This window comes from Podarcis liolepis (genome assembly GCF_965112155.1).
Source record: "Podarcis liolepis genome assembly, chromosome: 9".
Taxonomy (NCBI): domain Eukaryota; kingdom Metazoa; phylum Chordata; class Lepidosauria; order Squamata; family Lacertidae; genus Podarcis; species Podarcis liolepis.
Window position 1 is genome coordinate 38794393 of NC_139564.1, and position 23800 is coordinate 38818192.

At 40.2% G+C, this 23800-nt stretch overlaps 1 protein-coding gene across 1 annotated transcript in view; it reads right to left on the minus strand.

The window, feature by feature from the left end:
* Window positions 1–23800, minus strand: part of LRBA (LPS responsive beige-like anchor protein) — a 351536-nt gene that overhangs the window by 123574 nt on the left and 204162 nt on the right.

Genomic DNA, 23800 nt, shown 5'->3' on the forward strand with positions numbered 1-23800 from the left:
ACATGCCTGCTTCTGATCACAACTTTTAAGAATAATGGAGGCTCTCTCTATCCCTTTTAAATAAACATCTAGGCAACAGTTACTAGGACCTGGAGACCGAAGTGTAAATTATATACTCAGCTAAGCTACCACATTTATACACAAATGCCTTTCTGAAGTAAATTTAAAGCTTCCGTCCAGAGTGGAGCTTTTGAACTAAACATTCATAGCTCAGGATTCCTGAAAAGTATAACAGAGGAACATAAAGTCAGACTTTGTTATACAGACATTGTCATGAAGAATTCACCATGTGGTGGCATGTAAAAATAAAATGAAATAATACAGACTACTCTAGAAAGAATCAGACACTGTGATAATAAGTTCATCTGCGTAAATCCTGTACATATTTTTTTTTTTGTCAAATGTTGATTTGTTACCTGATTTCTTAACTAGATTACCAACAAGTGAATAACATCATTTGCAAAACACACCCTTTCTTGGAACCTGATAGAAGGTTATAGGGAAGATACAGCATATCTTCATTTCAAAATGGCTATTACACAGTTTAAAAAAAAATCTTTAGGTTTCTACTGAAAGCAGCTTCTGAAGGTGACTCAGAAGAATTTTCCCTTACTCTAACCCTCAGGTGGTGAGAGAAGTTACTTCTTTTCTCTAGACTTTTGTACAGACACAAAAACAGCCAAAACCTATATGCACATATAAGCATGGCCTAAGTAGCATTAGCTTCAGCATATTTGGGAAACGTCTGCCTGATGAATATCCTCATCACTGGAAGTCACTTTGTCACAAATGCATTATTATATTAAGAGCCACATTGACACTAAGTGTCACAGATACATCCATGGCTATAAACCTAGGTTTCCTTAATAAGGCTTAACATTTACTTTATATTGGAAGTCTGAATGTTTTGCCACCAGAGTCCTATTGGTTATCACTATGGAAGTTATGCCATAGCCAGCGAAAGAGGACAAGCAACCTGGCACCCTCAATTTCCATGCCGCTTTTTGTGCTCCTCTCATTTGGCATGTATGGGCACTTGCTCTTGTGGCTCAATGGAGCTCAAAGGCTGCTGCAATACATCATTATCTTGAATCTTCACAGTGGTGAAGCTGATCTCTATGGACATACTGTTCTTAAATTCTCAAGCAGAAAGATACATGCCATGATTCTAGAGTGATGTGATTCCTAAAACGTTGCTGACATCAAACACAGATTTTGCTACAGCAAATTAAACCTGCTGAAGGTCTACAAGGATCCCATCTAGAAGCCTTTAGTGATCAAAAGAAATCCCCTGGTGGTGCTGAACAGACCAGCTACTCAAACCTACCACACCAGATTAGATCTATACTGTTGTCCTTATTTCTTTAAGTGGGAGGAATGGGAGCCCCACTGCACTCTCAGGCCAGCTTTTTAACAAGTCTTACAGCACCATTCAGCCATCAATTCATGTCTTCATCTGTCCCACCTCATGGTGTTGCCTGAAGCTGATTGCTTCACCCTACTGCATGGAAGGGCTGGCCCTGACCTGAATTTATTGTAGCTACAAGACAAGCAAGTCAGTCCCTATCATCTGCTGCACAGTACAAATCATATATGAGAAGCCAAAACTCATTAGAATACCTGTATTTTCCTAGAAATTACCCACTTCTCCTCCTATGTACATTTTTAGTAATGAAACAACTTAAAGGAACACTTTCCTTACTTAAAAATGTGATAGCCTCTTAAAAGAGTTGCAACACAGTTAATAAATCCTTGCATTCTCTGTTATCGTATCGACTTCATTGCAGCAGGCTGGGAAAGAATCAAGATTCTCGTTTAAGAAGAAAATGTGGTTCTGGTGGTAGTACATTATATAGAAAGAGTTTTGGTTTATTTTATTTTTATATATATACCAGAATCAGATACTTCTTGACAAGCAGCTTGTTATGTACCACTTCTTATGTGCTACATAGCACCACACAACACCTACAGATATGTCACATAAGGGAACACCACATACAACAAGAGCAACATCTCATCCCAGCATTCTACATAGAAGAGTGGATGAGATACAGTGGTGCCAGAGGTGGATTTAGGGCAGCACGACCAGTTCTGCCACACTGGGCACCAAGCCTAGGGCATCACAATTATGACATAGTGAACTGAGCAGAACAGAAGGCAAGAGGAGGAGGGGGCGCTGAATTTTGGCCTTGCACAGGGCGCTAGTGAAATCTGAAAAACCAAAGTCTGCCCCAGTGGTGCAAGCCTATCTAGGTTGTGAGAATCGTGCAGCAGAGATACAAGGCATAGCTGAGAATGCTATGCAGTTGCTCCTTCTGGACAAGCAGTGTTATACATCTCTTTTTCTCATGTATGCTCTTTAAATGCTCAACCAGTCATGTAGGACGCACACCCATAAGTGCATTTAATATAGGCAGGTGCAGAGTCCAAATGTTTCACATGGGTGGAGCCAATCACATCGCTCTCTCCAGGAGAAAAGAGATGTCAATTTTTAAAGACTTTAGCTAATCAGGCCCCACCCATACAGCTTGGCCACTTGTAAGTTCTCAAAGTGGCATGTGATCTGTTCACCTAGCTGCTGGGTGGGTGGGGCCTGGAAGTAGACCAGAAAGAAGACTTTGCCCTTGCAGAGTTTAAAGGGGGGTGGGGTGCAGCAGGGCATTGTAGTCTTTGTTTGCTTTCCTCCCACCCTCCCTAATTTGTTATGGCTGGGGGTCCTTCAGGGGATTGTATCAACCCCACTTATGGACCTTGCTGGGAAAAATTGTTAGCTGCTGTTTTTTGGACCAGGAAGGAGTTTTCCCTCCAATCTGATTAGCTGAGTCTGGGGCTTTTGCCTGTCTCATAACAATTATCACAACCTCTGGGCAGAAGGCGCATTGTGCTGGTACCTTGGTTGAAATGGGCGAGAAGGCTCCCCCCTCCCACCCTGGCCCAGGAGATAAGAGGGATCCCCCTAAGGCAGAGCTTTCCAAACTTCCATGTCGGTGACACACTTTTTAGACATGCATCATTTCGCGACACAGTAATTCAGTTTTACCAGCAAACCAGAGGTTAAATTAACCCCTTTCCAGCCCCAGGAGAAGCGTGGGGAGCATTCGCATGGCACACCAACGTGTCATGGCACAGTTTGGGAAGATCAACCCTAAGGGATCTCAGGGTATGGCACTTATTGTTTAGATGCCCAGGTGCTCAGGGCCATAGTAGCCCCTGCCAGTGACTAGCTGGGATTCACTGGATGTCGTTCACACCGCAGACAGATCCTAATATTGGTTTTCCTCCACTGTGTCAACCAGCAGGCAGGCTGAATGATCATCAGATAGATGGCCAATGCCTGCACCAAACCTGTTTTCATCTGTAATCAATAAAGGTATGGCCTGATTTGAACCCATCACAAATCTCTGCTCACTATGTTTCCTGGTTGCTCCCCCCTAACCCCCCTTGCATAATTGCACCTGGACACACAATTTAAACTCTTGTTTCTCTCTAGCTAGCTGTAAATTTTATCAAATCTAGTTTTATCAATAGAAAAGGTTAACCTCTTTGTCACATAGTTTTATAAATAAAAAAGGAACTAAATTAGTCTGAGGAAAGTCATCCATTTGGGGCAGATAATCCCTAAACTGTGGCAAGTAGTGGACCACACAACGTCAGACAAGACGCAGCAGCGCTACAGATGAAAATAGCCGACTACATCCCGCAAAAGCGCAAGTTTTTCTGGTGATGGATATTTCATAGTTGCAAACCTTTCATACCTTTTAGACACACATCTTTAATTGCTTTCATTGTGTTGCCTCTGTGGCAAAATGCCAGTGCTTTCCATTCTGGAAGCAAATTTTAACCATACTTTCTAGCAAGATCAACATGGCTGGGTTTGACATCCGCCTTTCTTAAGTGATTGCACACGTCGTTGCTAATGCTGGTTATGGTAATTACCATATATGATTAATAACTAGAACCAAGACCAAAACAGAAAGTAAATCTGGCTTCTAAAGAAATAAATGTTCACATCGAGTGCAGCCCAGATTCTATTTTCCAGACCTACCCAAACATATTTCCATTCCAATTACCAACTGCTGATTAAGTGTCCACAGCTTAACCACCACTTTCTGCCCTTGCTCATTACTCCAGACCTGTTGCCTGTTCTAATATCCGTCTGTCTGCATAGTCAGAAACCATGGCATTACACAGATTTCAATTCACTAGCCTCTCTCTGATACTAAAATAATTAGAAAGATCAGAAAGAGCAAAAGGCATTTACTGAAACAGATGTTCTCTTCTCTTGAACCAGCAGAAGGGAAAAGTGTCAGTGAAAGAACAGCCAGGCCAGTAATTATTTCCAGTGTGTAAACTGATAGGATTTTAAAATGTTTCCACACTTCTGCCGCTGTTAGCATTGGAACTGAAATCCACGTCACACTAAGCTGTAATGTGAATTATACTGTAACTACAGTACCAGGTGTGTTTACTGTTTCCAAACTACGTTGAAATCTCATAATAGTATTCAGGTGGTCAGCTAGATTCTTCTTAAATTTCTGTGAGCAGTGGCATAACAGCATGTCTGCCCATAGATATGAGCATCTGAATATTTAAATACAGAAATTATGGCACCAAACTGCAGTGCACTATATAAGAAAATCATATAGCAGTTATCAAAAACTCAAGATCTACTCCAAAATGTAATACATGGCAGGATTTCTCTTGTTGTCTTGCCAATACATACTACTCATTTCCCTTTAATAGACTGTAATGAGTCATCCTTAGCTGGCAGACTGGAGTGTGTGTGTGTGTGTGTGTGTGTGTGTGTGTGTACAAAATAATCTTATGGGCAAAACTTTCTTCTTCTTCACTCAATATTTCCTTTGCAATTCCCTGAATGAGGTTCAAGATTCTTCGCTCCTTAAAGGTATAAGTTTTGAAGTGAGTTCATTGTTCAGGTTTCAGGTTTACAAAAGCCAAATTGTATCCAACCAAGTTTTAAACATACACATTCCTATACTTCCACATACCTGTAGAATACTCCCAACTATGCAAAAATCACCCCGTTTTTGGATGGCCCTGTTTTGCTTCCAAACTGAAAGGCATTCAGACTCTTGAATTTTGGATTAGAGAGAAGGATGTTCACATCTGTCACTCAGTTTCCCTCTTCAGGCATTGCGGCACATGAAGCTGCAATCATGAGGAGTGTGACAGTAAGCTGTGTGCCTGGCTAGCCCCATTCCTTCCATCACATGCCTGATGGTCCAGCCCCAATGCCACTCACATATCAAAGCTAAAGGTCTGAAGTGTAGAGTCTGCTATACAGTGGTACCTCGGTTTATGAACTTAATCCGTTCCGTAAGTCCGTTTCTTAAACCGAGGTGCGCTTTCCCTAATGAGGCCTCTCACCGCTGGTGCCCTTCCACCGTTCGGATTCCATTCTTAGACTGAGGTAAAGTTCTCAAACCGGGACATTATTTCTGCTTTTGCAGAGTTTGTAAACCAAATTGTTCTTAAACCAGACTGTTCTTAAACCAAGGTACCACTGTATGTGGATATGCTCCCTGTGCAATTTAGAACCATACAGGATTGGGGTTTTTAATTGCACAGGGAGGCTATTTGCACACAGCAGGTTACCCTCTTCAGAACTTCAAACCCAACACATGGATGGCAGCAAGACTGTTAGAGATGGGGCAGAGTGGGGGGAGGAGAGAGAAGAGATCAGCAAACACAACCTCCCTCTTCCCATCACCTGATTCTAATTGCATGAGAAGCTGAACTCCTGATAGGGCTTAATGTGACTACAACATCAAACGATTATAAATACATCATCTATTTCTTAACACTCTTTTAAGCAAAACACTTTTCAGTGGAAGCGACATTATTAGTAGGCATTCCATCCAGCTGTGGGGCAGAGAAAGGAAGGAGGGCATTTCCATCCGCTCTGCTGAAATGGAACTGCCTTTGGCTCTGCTTCTAACATCACCTAGTTGGAGCCATCAGGCTGCAGAACACAGTGGGAGAATGGTAACAAGAGAATTGCATTGGCTCTACCAAGAGTTCAGCTGCCTTTGACTCTCTCTCTCTCTCAGTCACCTAGCAGTAACCATTCCATCTGAACAGTCTCTATTCCAGCTGGTTGTTATAAGAACTGTAACCTGAGTTTGCTTTCACCCTCCTCCTTCCTCATCACTTTTTCGTTTTTTGTCACATCTTTTAGATATTCTAAGCTTGAGAACAGGTACTGTTCTACTTTTTTCACTGACCTGGAAACCAATCTAGAAGACATTTCGATTGGAAAGTATGGCAAAAATGTTTCCTTCAAATATTCAAGCTGTGAGTTACTTAACAAATTATTGAATGATGAAAATGCATTTAAAAATTGGTCCAGATATGTGCTTTTAAATGATTCAGGAGACCTAATAAGTCCTGCTCTAAGTCAGACTATATTAACCTAAAAACAAAAACCCAAAACCCAGTACCAACACATATTTTCACCAAAATATGGAAACAGTAACAAGAAAAACAAACAAACCCTGAAGTACTAGAAATGTGAGGGGCATGAATAAATAATTTTATCCAAAAGCATGTACAATAATTGCTTTTTTATCACCGGAAATACACAGGCAAGTGCTTTTATTTAGAGCTAAAAAGCATACTGACTCAAAATTATCCCTGAAGAAGGAATTTTTCTGTAGAATGCATTGGGCTCAAATATTAGCTTTTTAAAAAATAAAAATAAAATCTCTTTATTCTTTGCCTTCCTGCTTTCTTCTACTTTATGCAGAACCTTCCCAATATCTTCCCTTCTATTTTAGATATTAGAACTTGTTCAGGGTTTTCCAGTATTGGCACCAACATCGTGTAATGCCAAAAAAGAAAATAAAAAAGCCCATAACCCAAAACAATTTACACTTTTGAGTAACTTCTTCACAAACACTTGTCAGATTAGAATAAATGTTCCAGATCTACCCTTGTATTTTCTTGCTCATCTTATTTTCCTCTCCTGGGTGTAAATTTTCCTTCTAAATATATTGCACTGCAGTAAACACTGCTTGTGAATATAAGATTTACAGCACATTAATAAAACCATATAGGCTCAACTGGTCTTAAATATATCTAGACACACAGTTTAAAGTTCTCATGACTATCTAGAAGAAGATCTGCAGATAGCAATGCCTCATGTTTAAATCTATCTAATGTTTATGCCAATATATCAACTCACTCTGCCCTTCTACCAGTCTCTAATGATTTATTTCTACTAATGTGACAGAAAGCCCTGAACAGAAAATTGCTGGGTATTCTACTTACTTTATTCTACTTTTCTACCATCTTGCAACAATTCATTATAGTAATCTTTACTAGCAAGTAATAAAAAATACAGCTGTAGGACAAAAGGTTTGTCTTTTATGAAACTGAAAGAAGTAACGTTAAGGGTGACATTTATACTGTGCAGGAATCAGGAAACAAAAAGAGAGACACAGAACTGTGTGCAGCTCAGGCTGCTTCAACCAGATTTTTTCAGTCTGACAGAAGTGAGAAACAAAGAAGCAATCTGAAAATATCTCAGTAGATTTTGCCACATCCCTCAAACTAAGACTCTTCAAAGTGCAGATCTAAAATTCTGTTTTATTTACAGTAGTGTCATCACCACTAGAGCTAACTTTTATTTAAGTAAAGGGTCCACAAGTGAAGGTAATAAGTTGGGGAAATTCAGGTGGAAGTAAGTCAGGTTACAAAGCAGATCAGAATGGGCCAGGTTATGGTAGATCAGGTCCAGTTGAGTAGGTCAGTAAGGATGAGGTATGTCCAGGTTCAATACTAGCTCAATTATGACAGATTCTCTATGACAGTGGCCAGGACCATGGAGAGCTCTGAGTGAGCATCTAGTTGAGCTGTAGGAAGATGTTGTCTTGGCAAAGAACTGGAGTCATCTGAAGAGTTAAAAAGGGCCTGACAGTCCAGCATTTCCACCCCTCCCACCCCTCAAGAGCTGTCTGCAATCCTGAAAAGGCCTGTTGTTGATGCACCAGTTGCACACTCCTACATAGCTGTGGAACATGTAAACCTCGGCATATGATGATGGGGGAGCCATGTCCTCTGGCCAAGGAGGTATAAAAGAGGGTGCCAAGGACTTCCCCTTTAGTGGAATCACCTTTGATTCGCACGTACTGTACTATTTTTTAAATTAATGTATATATTGCTTAGTTGTCAAACTTCACTTCAGCACCAATGTTATTTACACCTGGAGTATGAGGAATAGTAGGGTATCATAGCAACCATGGCTTCCTGGTTGCATAACTCTAGTTGTTGAAAGACCTATTCTTCCTATTCAGGTATTTACCAGAGCAAATTCTAGCAAACTAAATGTCTGTAAAAGTTTCATTATCAAACCAATAATAGTTCTGCATAAACAGCACATCAGCAAATGATCCTTAAGCCTAAGTATTACATGAGGCAATACTTTCTTTGCTTTTATATAGGGTATTTATATGTTGCAGCAAGCATGAAGAGACTCACTTTTGTGCTGAAGTGAAGGGTGAATACTTCTTCTGATATTGTGCCTGCTATATGCAGTTATTAGAAAAGTGCTTGCTTGCATCAGGGCTAGGGAACCTTCAGCTTAGTAGACATTGTTGGTCTCCCATCTCCCATCAGCCCCATCTAACATCACCAATCAGACATGTACAATACGTCGTAAAATCATACTTTATTGTACCACACAAAGCTTTTAAAAGCAATTCCAATAATTGCTTTCATTCAGAGGAAAACTTTTAAAACAAAAGTGCAATGCTGGTATGCCTTGCACTTTAAATATTTAGTTAAAACTTAGCATCTTAATAACTTTAAAATTTAAACTTTAAAACAGCTACTAAGTCTTGGCATTGTTCCTGTATTACATACACATGACTTTTTTTTAAAGTCTTTTATTTTAACTTCCCTTAAGACCTTTAACTCATGGGTAGCTAACATGTGGCCCTCCAGATGTTGCCAGACTATGACACTCATTATTCCTGACCACTGGCTATGCTAGATGGGGCTGATGGGAGTTGTAGTCCAACAAAATCTGCAGGACCACAGGTTAACCAGTCATGCTTTAAATAGTTGGGTTAATTATCAGCGAAGCAGAATAAAGTCTCCATTAGGCATCAATCTTGTATCAAACACCACTTTATAATGTTAATCAACACCAAGATACAGTAAACAGAATTATGAAATATTTTTGTTCTTTAGTTGTGGTTTCAGAAAAGGAAAAAGGGAAAGAAAGAGGGCAACAAGTTAAAATGACTAATTGCACACATTTATCAAACACACTTGAGTTATTACACAGATATATTAATTTTGGATAAAGGCACAAATAATTTTAGGAAAATATATTTATAGATTTCTTCTGTAAAGCTCACCTGGTGATGGAAAGCTTCCATAAGCAAAACAGTGAATGTGATTTCTGCCAAGGCTTTCTCTTCCCTGCATTCCCTGCTCCCTGCCCATCCCACAGTATCACCTTTCACACTGTTCTAAAGTATCTCCAGCCCAATGGACTAGATCGAGGGGGTGGAAGGATGAAAATGCTCCCTCCTTGTTCTGCTGATCGAAGTCTGCTGGATCAAAGAGCCTTCCATCAATGGAGAGACAGCACTGGATACAACCCTTTGGCTGGAATCCTGAGCACACTTGATGGATACGCAAATGTGTTTCAACCTAGATGTGAGTCAGGTACTTTTGTAGCAACCTAGATGTCAGTGGCCACTCCCACAGTTTTAGGCATCTTTATTCTTGCATCCCAGACTACCCATTTTAATGCCCATATCACATTCACATGACTATGGTTAATGATAGGCATGGATATGAAATAAAAATAAATCAGTACTGTGTATTTAGGATAGCACAGCTTGCATTAATCCTTATCAATATACCTGTGGCTCACAATCTCCCTCCCTGCAATGTGGTCCCATGCTGAGGCTTGGGCTTCTGACACTAGACGGCAATGAAAGCCTTGCTTTCAATCAAAACCTCCAGATCCATAATATATATGAATGTGCTTATTGTGCTCCTAATGGCCTTGTATGGTTTGCAGCAACTTGGATACATCTTCTCTCCATGATCCATCAAATACCCCAAGTTCAAACCAAATTTTATTAAGAGGATAACCTCACTCAAGGGAATGGGAGAAGACATATGGAAAGAGAAATAAAATTCAGAGACATAAATCACACAGACACTGAAGAATTGATGGGACAAAGTAACTGAGAATCTAAACAGTGAAGCTTTATATGAAGCATGAGTAAACTGTGGAGGTGCAAGTGGATAGAGAAGGAAGACTACATTTCAGTTTGAAGTTGCCATAATTAGCACTAAAACCCCACTGAACCTGGGGGTTAATTATGTCCTCCAGTTTTGGAAACTTGTGACAGCAACCAAAACCTAATCACAGTTTTTCCAAATGAGACAACAATTAAGCTTGGCTAGTATTAACAATTCAGCTGCATATCAATAAAACTTTTAAAGTATATGAAATAGCAAAGTATTACTCATTTGCAAAGTTGCATGTTCCTCAACACCATACTAACTTCCCTTGGCCCTTCTTAATTTTATGAAAGTGTCACTACCCCCCCCCCATTTTTACAGAAAGGGCCACGAGAAACCAATGAACAAATTCACAGGGAAGTAAGACAAAAATATGGGATGTTATCTAACTGTTAAATGCATTTTAATAGCTTGATTTTGCTATGCATCAAATCTAGACACACTTTTGGCTGCCATTGTCTTATTCTGGAAAACTCTCAGGTTGTTTCGAATGGAACCAAAAGGTGGCATGATTACAAAATCTCACAGAAACATTCCTAACAACTTTAGAAAACTAATCTGCTTTTGTTTTTATTGCATCCAGAGTGCAGTTCTGGGATTATAATGACAATATAGCGCACACTCACCCTATTAAAACAGGAATTACAATTCAATATACAGGTTATTAAAAACAAAACAAAACAACAACAACCCCCAGCTAAGAAAAATATTAGATATTTCTAAATGGAAATAATGTTGAAAAACTGAAATTGCTAACATAGTATATTTCATATTACAATATTGAATCTAGTCTACCAGTGTTTTCTACAGCTTGCATAAGTCACAACTGATTGGACACAGTCCCTAAGGACATGCCATTTTATCCAGACTGGACGGTTCATTAGTCATAATTACTATAACTGTACAGCAGAGACTGCAGTTTCATCTCATCATGCATCTTTGATAAAGCTGCTTCCATTTCTGCATCATCAGCATGTAAAGTTAACATTATTGGTGCTTTTCATTTTCCGATCTGTGATTAACACAGGCTGCACTTCTTTGGAAATGCACAGAACATTAACATAAGCTTTTTTTTCCTCCCTCCCTTTCTTTTTTAAAAAACCCTAATGTCATTCATGCTGTGACCACCATTTGAACTTTTTGTTAGAATCAGCTGCTTTACGCACTATGAACTGTGACAGAACAAAGAGATTGGGGGGGGTGGATATTGCAAACAAAATTCAACACGGAGACAAGTCTTAACCAACTGCTTTATAAACCCTGGTTAACAATTTTTATCTAAACTCTGATCCAAATTAGGAAAACGTCTTTGATGTGACATTAAAGAATGACCATTTTTCAAGTGGGCTAAATCAATGCTAATAGTGATCTAGCAGCTTTAATTTTGAGTGGCAGGATACAGGGAGAAAGAATGGGGGGGGACAGATAAAAATTTAGCTATAGCTATACCTTAGGGAGGATGCAAGAAACTCCTGTGCTGGAAAACAAGTGCTTACACATTTTAAATATAAATATAGTTGTTCAATTAATCTTAGGACTAATATTAATATGTAGCATAAAAATACTGACACACCCTTTAGATCCCTGTCTCTCTTTTTCAGGATATATAAGAAAGCCTATTGTTTAACAACAGGAAACAAAAAGGCCAGTGGCAGCATCTGAGATTGGGGAGTATACCCATGATATACCACATAAACACTCATAATCGACAGCTGCATACAGCTACTGAGGCTGCAAAAATCCCAGAGTAATTAGTGTTGTCTGAATCCAATGACATCTGTGTTCTCATGGTCCTCTAGACTTGTCAAGCCAATAAGAGGCATATGAAAAAATATGACAAGCATTACAAATGCCCTTCTGAAAGGTCTCACTTTGGGAAAAGCTAAAGAACTGACACATGCCACCTCTCTGTTTGCCAATATATTTAAACAACTAAAGCCAAAGGATTTGAAAAGGTCTTGAGAGTCGCTCTGCTTTAAGTTTAAAGGATTTGTGTAGAATACAATATGGGGACTAGAAATAATTCCATAGGGTTTTTTAAAAATCATTTTATTCATTTGTTTACTATAGAAATACTCTTTCCCATACGTTCACACCACTACATGTCATCCTCCTTGATCATTCATCCAGCCTACGCTATTCAAATACGCTGTTCCATCTCTCTGCTTCTGAAAACAGGAATCTGAACAATTTCTAAAACTGCAGCTACAATATAACTGTGGGGAAATTTTTGCATTTTGAGTCGCTCAATTCAAGGCCTGAACCTTTGTTTTAAGATCCTTGGTGCCTATGCTTCAGCCCAATACCTAGACTGCAGTAGCACAATGTCTGAGCATGTGTTTGCTGCGAGAAAGACATTAGTCATCATTAACAGAAGCACTGACACCAAACCTAAGTGCCTTTCTACAATGACCAAGTGGCAATCATCTTTCTCTTACACTGTCACTGCTGATTAGGGTTTTCTTTCATGAAAATTTAATTTGTTGCCTTTCCGCATCTCCTTTAAACATTTTCAGAGCATTAACAAAGCATGCCAGCAGCATGCTGCAAATGAAGCAACATATTCTGGTTCAAAACCAGTGCGATATTATGCTAACAAAAAGGTCTATGAACAACTTAGTATAGCTTCGAATGTGTGTAGCCTCTAAATTGACTCCAAGAGTGGAGGGATCCCTTGAAATGTTTAACCTGTATCTTCTAGTCAGTCCTAATATGTTTATCTTAAAGCCATCTTTTAAGATTAATTTCAAATGCATACTTAACAGATTTTTTTCTTTTTTTCTTTTAAAAAAACCATTTTCATGGATATGCCCTTATGTTCCCCTTCCACCGGCAAAAAATAAAAATAAATAAAAATTATGTGTGCAGGCTCATGATCTAAATTAAATTATTTTATCTAGTGAAAACAAATAATAAAAACATGCAAGCTACTAAACAGATTCTTAATATTCAGTCTGCCTTTCTAATTTTACACTATATAGATTTGTTAAACAAGATAACTCACTGCTGTGCTATTTTAAGGCCATTTTTCAAAACATTTACTCTTCTGCCTTATTTCAATTTGTTTAAAGATTTCTTTTAATTATAAGCATGTGTTATTTTGTTAACATCTGTGCATAGCGTAAAACCTGAGCAGATCTTGACTTTTGAAAACAAATGATATAACTGACATTAGTTAAGTGATGTGACAATATTTGGAAAAAGAAGATTAAAGAGTAACCACTGAAAATTATTTTAATACAACATTGTAATTATAAGAATGTTAAACTTCTCAATCAAGCCAGTGTTTACAGTGCACTTTTACAAGCATTTAATTTGTGAACTGTGGCATAAACTTGAATTGCCTTTCCTCTTTAAAATCCAATAGTCAGAGTTACAAAAGTTTGACTTGTCAACCCCATTACCTTCTGCTATCCTAATAAACTGAAAAAGCAATATTCATCTCTCTCTGTGTGTGTGTGTGGTGTGTGCGCATGCGCACATATAATTTTTTGAATATGTGACTATCAGTGCAATCCTATGCATTTTTCCCCAGAAGCAAGTCTCACTATTGAATTCAAAATGGCTTATTCCCTAGGAAGTGTGTTTAGGATTGCATCCTCAGTTTATAACAGGAACCAAAGCACATTTATTTGGCATGGATCTCACCTAACACATTGGATTTAAAGAATGCAGTGACAGACATTTAAAACACTGTACTATGTACAGTGTTCTGAAATCAGGTCCTAAGGACAATAATGCAAATAACTATTATAAGCGACTAGCCAAATAAATAATAGGACAACATAACATTTATGCAATATATAGTTATTATATTGGGGGGGTTCTATTTAAAAAACCCTAACTACTCCCACATATTGTATTTTTATGTGAAAAACAACCTATTTAAATTATTGTTCTCCATTTAGTGTTTGATATTCTGGAAAGCACAAAATGGCATGATAAATTAATGTCATCTGCAGAGAGATACTGGAATTCATTGCCAGTGTTATTACATATGCTCCATAAAGGATTTAGGCTAATAAACTGCAAGTGCTGACTCTAAGATCCTCTCCCTCTCCTTCCCTCCTCCTAGGCTTCCACGTCAAGTTCAGGGGAAGAAGTTTAGCTCTTTGGTTCCCAACCCCCAGCCTGTCCAAGTCACTTGTCAGTAAAAGGTTGGGCAATTTATTGACCACTTCTGGATGCATACTGTCAGTGTTGAAGGAAATATGAGGGAAGGTTGTCGCTACTGTTCTGGAGCTCATTGATAATGACATACCTGCCTCTGTCGCCCATTACCCATACTACAAACTACTTAGACCTAACTGAAAAATCAATAGCATACTTGCACTGGTTCCTGTGGCTGCCTCCTTTGATTGTCAGCTCCTGTCTAGGGTCAGCACTTACATGAAAGGGGCTGTGACTGCCTGATGCTTTCAGGACAACCTAACGATATGAAACTAGCCAACAGAACAGTAAATTCTGTCTTCCTGCCCTCCTCATCAATTAAGCTCTGACTAGGCTTGCCTGTAGAAACCTGACCTTTTAAGTTTAGGTGAATATGGACTAGCTGAACACACCATTGCCCTCCGCACTGAGTCAGGAAATTCAGTGACAGGTTAAACAAAACAGAAGGTTGTAACTGTCATAATTTGCATTGCACTTTCACGCCAACAAGGGTGTTATCAGTGGGGGCAAGCCCTGGAACACACAACTTAAGCAACCCTTAGTTGCCCTCCTCATAAATTTTCAAGTGAAGCGAGATAAAACATAAATTCACAAATGTATTAACTACTTCAAGTTCCTTTCTTCCAAGTCTGCATTTTGGAAGTTGACAAACTACATAATAATCTTATCCCAAGATTGCACAACTATAATAAATGGTCATTAATGATGGGCTTCCAACTTTCATTGCTTAACTATTCTGCACAGTTCAGAGTTCGAGAGGGGTTGGTTTCCTAAATTAACAGAGACAGGACACCAGAATAGGTCTGCACACATGCCTAATTCAAACAGAACTACAAATAATACAATTATATATATTTTTAGCCTCTAGATGGTATATACTATATTTATGCTTTTTAAAAATGTGATCTCTAACTCTCTTAGCTCAGGATTAGTAACAAATTAAGAACACTTCATTCATTAAAAACAAAGCATATCATCTATGATCTTATTAAAAACAGTATGATTTAGTAAAAGCAAAGCAAGAACCCAGCTCTGCCCTGCCCACTAATTGCATAGTCAGAATACAAACCCTGTAGGATGATACAAAACTCCCATCTAATCCAGAATTTTGTTTCCTGCAATGACCAAGAGGATTCTTGCAGGCTATAATATTCATCTGTTTGTGCCTAGGAACTGGTATTCAGAAGTATAATGCCTTAGAACATGAAGAGATGTTCTCCTAATTACCCATTTTTCCTTGAAAGACTTGTATCAGTAGTGAATCTTGTAATCGAAGCTGTAGTTGTTCACGTAAATGTTTTGGCATGTTCAAAGATGCTGGCAGTAAATATATTTAAACTTTTCCATCTACAGTTTAATTATACTGAAAATTTAAATTAAAAAATAGTAGCACTATTTCACATTGCAAACATTATGAGTAGTTTTTTGGCAGTTCAGTTCTCAACCTTGCTCAGTACCAATAGCCATGCACTTTAAGGAAATTATTTATGGAGCGCCTGAAATGTCTTTACCAAAAATCTTGCTTTTCTTTGTTGATCTAACCCAATAGCCACCATTATGAACTGGAATGTCAATAAACTTTGAAAGCTAAAGAAGCAGAAGTAAAAAAAAGGAGTATTACTGAATATGTAAATAATGTAATAATATAAACTAAGTTTGTAATCTGTACCCAAATATGCTAGTGGTTTCATGAAAAGACTGGGCATAGTCCAAGCCCTCTCATCATCCAAATGACATACAGAGGGCATACTGTGAAGGCAATCAGGTGCCTAAGTACATCAGGAGTTGGAAGACGCAGATATATATATCTGGATGCAGAACAAGTGCTGATTACTCCTTTTCCCCATCTGCCATAATACCAGGGGGCAGCTATTCAATGCCTCACCTCCTAAGTTAAGAAGCCTCTGTGCTATCTAGCATATTGAACCTCTGTGCTCATGTATGTACAAAAATAAAAAATACGAAAGTATTGAACAAAGTCAAATCTAGGTGAGGAGCTTCAGATTAAGGAGAGATCTTAGGACTGTGCTAGAAAAATTATCCCAAGGCAACTGAGTTGGAATATGAATTTCTAGGACCATGCCCTAGTGTTAGAAAAGAGCAAAACATGTGTAGCAATGCTGAGTTCATCAGTCTCCTGTATTCTCCTTCCCACCCCACTGCAGCTTGATAGATCATGGCCCACGGTGAAACCTGCAGTACACTCCTTTGGTGATTTATGTTCCTCTCCTGTGAACTGCAACATGCTTGGAGGCAAGGATGATCTACTGTGTATTGCAGCTGTGGCTTTTCGGTCCGTATTGTGCCACTTGTTTGTTTGTTTTTAGACTGTTTCACCATTTAGTAGGATATGAATTTAACAAACCAATAACCAAATTCTGATATAATTTCTGTAATATTACAGAATTTGATTGCAGGCCCGCATTCATAAGCACAGAAGGCACGATTCCACCAAAGTTAAGTGCTTCTTAAGTTCTACTGATTTCAAAGGAGGAGAAAGTGAAGCATATGCTTGACTTTCACATTAAAATAAAAAAGTGCTTATCACAGTGATGTATTGCAGTGCACAGTAAATACAAGAATAGTAGATTTAATTGAGCCTGGGTGCATCTTTCCTTCTTTCTCCCCCTTTTCCAGGCCTAAAGTGATGATTAACTATGCATCTGGTAGCATGTCACATCCTTTGTTTGTGCCTATCAGATAGGGAAGAGAAAGGGCATGGACAGTGTCCAGTCCCAGCAAGCAAATCATTTGGAAACAGCCATAGTCATAGATCAAAAGGTTTTTTGCTCTATCCATGGCAGATTTAAACACACCAACCCAGCGTTTTGCTGTAGACAAAGCCAGCTAGAAAACAAGACTCCATAGAATCCAAAGATAATAAAAGAAGATTTGGAGTGTGGGGCAGGGGATGAGAGACACAGAGAAGAAACAGACAGGTATAACCAGTGCATACATAGCCTGAGACAGCTGTTTTACATCCTAGTTTCAGAATGTTGAGGGAGAAAAGTTACCACCAATCCTTTGTTCGCCAAATGTTATTTCAGCTATACTGGCACATACAGCTTCTGTATTTTATTCATGCGAACAGGTATTCTTCTTTCATCACTCAGTGGGCCTTCAACACCTAATCCGCCATTTTTTATTAAACTTTGTTTCTCACAATGGATAATTTTTGTATCACATTTTAGAGAAGATACTGTGTAGTTCCATCACCTTTAGGAAAGATAACTTAGAAAATGATTTCCAATGTTTAGTGTTGGAAAAACATACTTGCAATCTACATTGACTGACTCATTGTTTCCTTTGCAAATATTAAAGCTATAAGAGGTTTTATGGAACAGCAACCAGAAAACTGAGGTTGACACACAGTGTATTTTTCAAAAGTGACATCACAGTTTTATATCACTTCACAAACAAATGACATTGAACTTCAACCAGGGATATGAAGGTTTTAAAGTTAGGGTTTAAATAAGTGTCTTACTATAAATGCTACTTATTACAGCTGAGACTGTCTATGCCAAAACTCAAATCACAAGGATTGCATATCCTTCCTTCTTGCGGAAATAGGATTCTCATAGAGTATGGTTGGAAAATGCCAAAATGAGGCCATGACAAATTTACTAAAAATATATTGAAATGGTTTTAAACTACAAACAGCACATTCAACACGTGTCACTGCAATTGCTTGTAAAATATCATCTACATTTTCTGCTGTCTAAAGTCACCAGAAAACCTCAGGAGATCCATAATCCACATATCCAATGCATACAATGAATTGACAGCAGGCAATGCTATAGAAAGGGGGCAACTGGAACCCAATTTGGTTCAAATAGATTAGGGAATTTAAAATTAGATTTTGCAGATCAGCTGAATTGCAGAGGGCCACCTTGAATGATTCAATAAACTATAAATATGAAGCATAGATATATATATAACCTCACCATAATCAATAAAATCAACTTTTTTCTAGTACAATTGCAACATTCTAAAAGCAGCAGAAAAAAAATCATTTTTATTTGCCTTTGATACAACTAAAGTTCCACTACTGCTGTGCTTTTCCGTTCTAGTAGCTGCTTCTCTCAGCAATGGATCGTTCCTATTTCAGTATAAGTTTATTGTTCTCGCCAAAGGACATGACAAACCTGCAGCAACAGGACCAATAAAACAATACAGATCATACAACTAAAGTTAGTCTTCTCATATTCTGAACTACTTCAGTAACAGTGAGAGACTAGGACCCAGTAGACCAGGGTTCACATCCCCACTCAGCTATGAGGCGCTCGCTTCAGTGACCTTGGGCTAGTTACTGCCTCTCAGCAAAACCTACTTCACAGGGTTCTGGTGGGGAGGGGATTAAATGAGGAGAGGGAGAACCATGTACACCACCTTAAGCTCCTTGGAGAAAAAGGTGAGATATAAATGCAACATATAAATATATGCATATGCATCAATGCATTCATGAACAGATTCAAACCATGGTTCCATGCAAGTTCTGCTAATTTCAATAAAACTCTCTTCCAAGTAAAGTGGTTTAGATCATAAAGTTGTTAAATGAACACACTGGGAACTATTACAGTGAATTATAAAAGTAATTGTGATACTGCCCAAAAAGATCAAAGAAGCTTTCCCTTTTCTGACGTATACCTTTACATACATCTAGAAAATAAGAACTAAGAGGAAAGGGCAGTCTTGGGGAGCAGTAGCTGAAGTGGATGGAGGAAGGAGAAAAAACTTACACTCCAAATACAGCCTTGTAAATCACTAGATAGCCATTTATGTGTTAGTTAACTCTTGTGCCTTTCAACCTTCTAAACAAAATTAAGATACAAGTATTGCTCTTTAAAAATGTATAAGCTCTGTAGTAATTAAGTAAAAGGAACCCTTTCTTCCGAGACATAAAGGAAGTACACACCACAGGACAATTTACAACACTAAGCTCTCAAACAGAAGAGAAAAAGGCAAAATAAAAATCCGCCCACAAATTTATAAAGAAAAGATCCTGGAAATGTAAACAGGATTATAGCTGTCATTCCTCCAGATGCATTTACTTTACCCATTGACTTATTTTTGCTGTTGAGGAACACAACATCCACTCCTGAATCATTTCTTTTCAAATTCAAACATTCCCTGCAGCAGTTCAAGCTTCATCAGCAGAGCAGGAATGTATGAAAATGACAGGCAAAGGGCATTAGTTCTTTTCCCAGACTGTTCTTCTATAAATGGAAGCACAGAATTCTGCCACAAAGAATGTTTAGCTAACTTGGTTAAAATATCGCCTGAAAAATTTAAGATGAACTGAAAAATTAAGTTGACCGTAGGATACATTTCACGCCGTTGTCCTTAAAATGGATTTAAAGTAAACCGATGGCATTTATTAATTATGGGCTTCCAGAGATACATAATAACCATTCTATTTATTTATTTATTTATTCATTGCAGAGCCCAGTCACACACAAAAAGACATGTCTCATCATCCATGATTACAGAGGGTCTCAAACTCTTGAAAATTCAAAAGCAGACAAGAAAATGTGCCAAAGAGGTCCATGGTCTCAAGTCAATCCTCTTCCAGAAGTTCCTTAGAAATAGCCCACAGAAATGTTAGCTTGTCTAAGCAGAAGGACTCACAAAGAAATTGCATAAAAATAAAATTAAAAGTCAATGAAAAGTTGAGTGGCTGTCAAGCTCTGCCTTTTTTTGTTTTTTTTACTATTTCCAGTTTACTCTAGCTACAGAAAGACCACCCTAGTTCCCCATCTCCCATTTTCTTTATTCCAGATGTGTAAAAACGACCCACTTTCAAACTAAGCTGTTTTCCTGTAAATGCACAAGCTCTCTCTCACACACTCACTCCCTGAACAGAAAAAGGAAGCTCTCCCTCGCAGTTCATTCATGCCAATTAAATGCCAGTGATTATACCTACCCATTCTTAACCTGTTTTAGCAGCAGCGCAAAAAAAAAAAAAAAAGAGGAAAAGGATCCCTGGGAGAAGGCAAGGGGAGCCAGCGGGGCAAGCCAAGAAAAGAGCAAGACTCTCCCCATGCAAAGTCTCCTTTGGAGAAGCCCTCTGCTAACAACCTCGCTCTTCCTTGCTCCAGGCAGCGGCGTGCTGATGTTGGCACTGCCTAAACCAAACAAACACGATGTTTAACAGTCAAATAAAATGTCCCGCAGCCTCCCTAATGAATTTGTCAAGGCCCATCAGATCACCCCACCCCCCTCCCCTGCCTCATTAACTCAAGTATGATGAGACGGATTATAACGGGAGAATACAGATCAATCGGGCTGAAGCCTTCAAGTGGCTTTTAGCCTTGAGAGCTTCCCCTCCCAGACAGTCTCTCTGACTCTCTCTCTCTGGGTCCTTTTAATAGAATACAGTATCTCCTGCTCCTAGAGGGGCTGCCACTTCGCTTTAATACCCCATCAAGGAGCTGCTGATGGACTCCTTGACTCCCAGACAGCCAAGGTGAAGTGACAGGGGCTCTTCAATGGCAGGCTCGCCTCGGATCTTCCGCTTCTCCCACCCCCCAACAGAAAAAAAAATAACAACAACATGCTTTCAATTATTCATCCCTCTCTTCCCACCCACCCCCATCCTTCTCCTCGAAGAAGGGGAAAAAGCAAATTCCGCCACAGACGAGAACGCTGCTGCTGCTGCTGCTGCTGCTGCTGCTGCTGCTGCTCTCTCGCAAGCAGCCAAGGCAGCCGCAGAAGGCGAGGCGCAGGCTTTTTCGCCGGCGTTATTTGCTAGAAAGTGTTTAAGTTTATTGCTCAAATGATGTTTCTAATTAGCGCTCCGGGCCATAAATCCGAAGCGGCTTTTGTTTCAAACTGATTTATTATTTACTAGAGCGTCGACCTCAGTCTGGTGGGGTGGTGGTGGAGGGGAATAGTGGAAAGAAAGAAAGAAAAAGAGAGAGAGAGAGATGGTAAACGAATTGTTTGGGAAATCAAAACGAGGAGGAGGAGGGAGGTGAGGAAGCTCGGAGCCTTCCCTCCGGGCCACAAACCTGCCCACGGAGAGAAAAGGCGCTTGGTGCCAGGCTGGAGCCCTCAGCTCACGGAGGGAATTGCCCAGTCCGTGCAGGCAGCCTTTCTTTCCCTTTTTAGGGTCACCTGGGCGGCAGCCCTGACCCAGGGGAGTCGCTTTGTAAGCTGACTCGCCGAAGTCGGGGTTCCGGCAGCCGGTCGAGGGCGAAGAAGGATGGGCGTGGGTTTCTCAGACGTCAAGGTGAACGGGCCCCAGAGGGGACACCGCCAAGCAAGGGAGCAGGGAAGTAGGTGGTTGCCAAGCAGGAGTCTGGCTGGCTAGCGACAAAGACCTAGAAATGGAGCGAGGTGTGCAGTTGTGCGATTGCTGCTCCAGGACAGCAGCTCCACCGCCACGTCCAGTTCTCAAAATACGTGAGCAATTTTGAGAATACTGGGCGCCACGGCGAGGACGAAACTGAGCAGCGACACCATCGCCTCGTCTGCCCTTGACGTTGATTGTTTCTGGGCAACTGGGCTCTTTCTTGCGCTCTGGCCAGCTCCGCGGAGAAGCAAACAGAAGGCGACACACACACACACGTGTCACGTCCTCCTCTATCCTCCCCAGGTGCTCCGACCTCGAACAATCTCCTAACATCTCTCAGAATCGAGCATCTAAGTTAAGGACATTGTTTAGGATGGGAGCATACATGTTGAAAACAATCCTGGAGCTTGGAAGTAAGCCTTCCCCATCACGGTCAGTGCGACCAGGTGGCAGGACCGCAGCCGGCCAAAGCAAGTTGACTCAAGTCAGCCGCCCGGTAGTCGATGGGGCTTACTCCCTTGTAAGTGCCTTCAGAGTTGCAGCCGAAAACTGTTTCCTCCAAAGCAGCGTCAGCCTTCCTAGTTGCGACGGGAGGCATTGATTGGAGAGGGAATTCTTCTTGCCTAGATTTGCTTCTCTCCACCGTTGTCCCGCGACGGCTTGTTTCCACCGCCTCGGCGGCAGTGGCATCTTCCCTCCAAGATATCTAGCCTCCTCTGCTTCGGTCGGCTCTCTTTCCTCGCCCGAGGCAGGCATCTGGCAGGCAACGTGGATGGAGCCTGTTTCGGAGAGGAGGAGGATCCGGCCGACGGGACAGGAGAAGGCAAGGGACACACACCTGTTCCAAGCAACTGTTGAGCTTCTAAAGACCTTTCCAAGCCTACGGGGAACTTGACTATTCCCTGGCACGTGGAATACATCCACAGAAGCCCTGTGGGCAAATATCACATTCAATTTAGAAAGGCTGGGAGTTGGCGGGGCGGGGGGGACCGAGGAGAAGAGATAAGGCGAGGCTCGCCATAGTCTTCTTTCTGGCCATGAGAGCAATATGCAGCGGAGCTCGTAGTTCGCTTCCCAGAGGCTGGAATATAATTGCTGACTTGAAGCATTGCACGAGATGTATCATCATCATCATAATCAACAACGGAATGACAGACACGATTAAAAAGGGAAAAGAAGCGCACTTGTCCATGTTAAAAAAAAAACAACCAACAAAAGCCCGTCTCATCACACAATTAAAGCAAAAGGCTTCAAGAAATGCAAACTGTTAGCGAAGCGGATTATTTATTAAGATTCTGTAAGAGATCTATAAGAATATTTAAATTTCGGAGGGAAAGGGCCGCTGTCTCAGTTTTTACTGTTTTCCTCCCCAGCACAAATACTGAGGATCGAGAAGATTTGACACTTCAGCAATTATTACCAATTAAATGTAAACGATTAAGCTGCGGCTGGTGTCTATCTTAACACAGAGAAATACGCGATTGCGTGCACACAAAATCTCAACAGCCGAAATCCGCTGGGGCTGAAGGGAAGATTCCTGTTACTTTCGTAAACACCGAACTGTGTATATGCCGAAACTCTCCAAAATGCACAGTTTCTTCCTGCCTCCCCGCGCAAGTAAATGGAATATTAGACCTTTTATACAGCGGGTACATATGATCTCACAACAACAGGCCAGCTGCATGGCGCAGGATTTATAACTTTTAAGTAGAACCCTCATTTAGGGTTGTAAAACAAGGTGTACTATTCCGTTCCAATAACTGTCTCACTTTCACTAATGTTGGGTCTGCGGAGCAGCTACAGAAGATTTATGCTTGCAGAGAAGTACTGAACATTCCCCCTTTTTTATTTTACTCCCCCCCTTGCCCTCCAATACTTCAACGTTACTAGAGATAGTCTGTGTGGGGAAGCGAATTTTACACACCCGCACGCACCACCCTCGGCGCTTCAGTTCGTGCAGGTACACCTTGATCTTGAACGTCACTGCAAAACGCGCAAAGATTTTGCCAGAGCGCTTGCCGTGGTGTGTTTCGTGGCAATATTTAATTC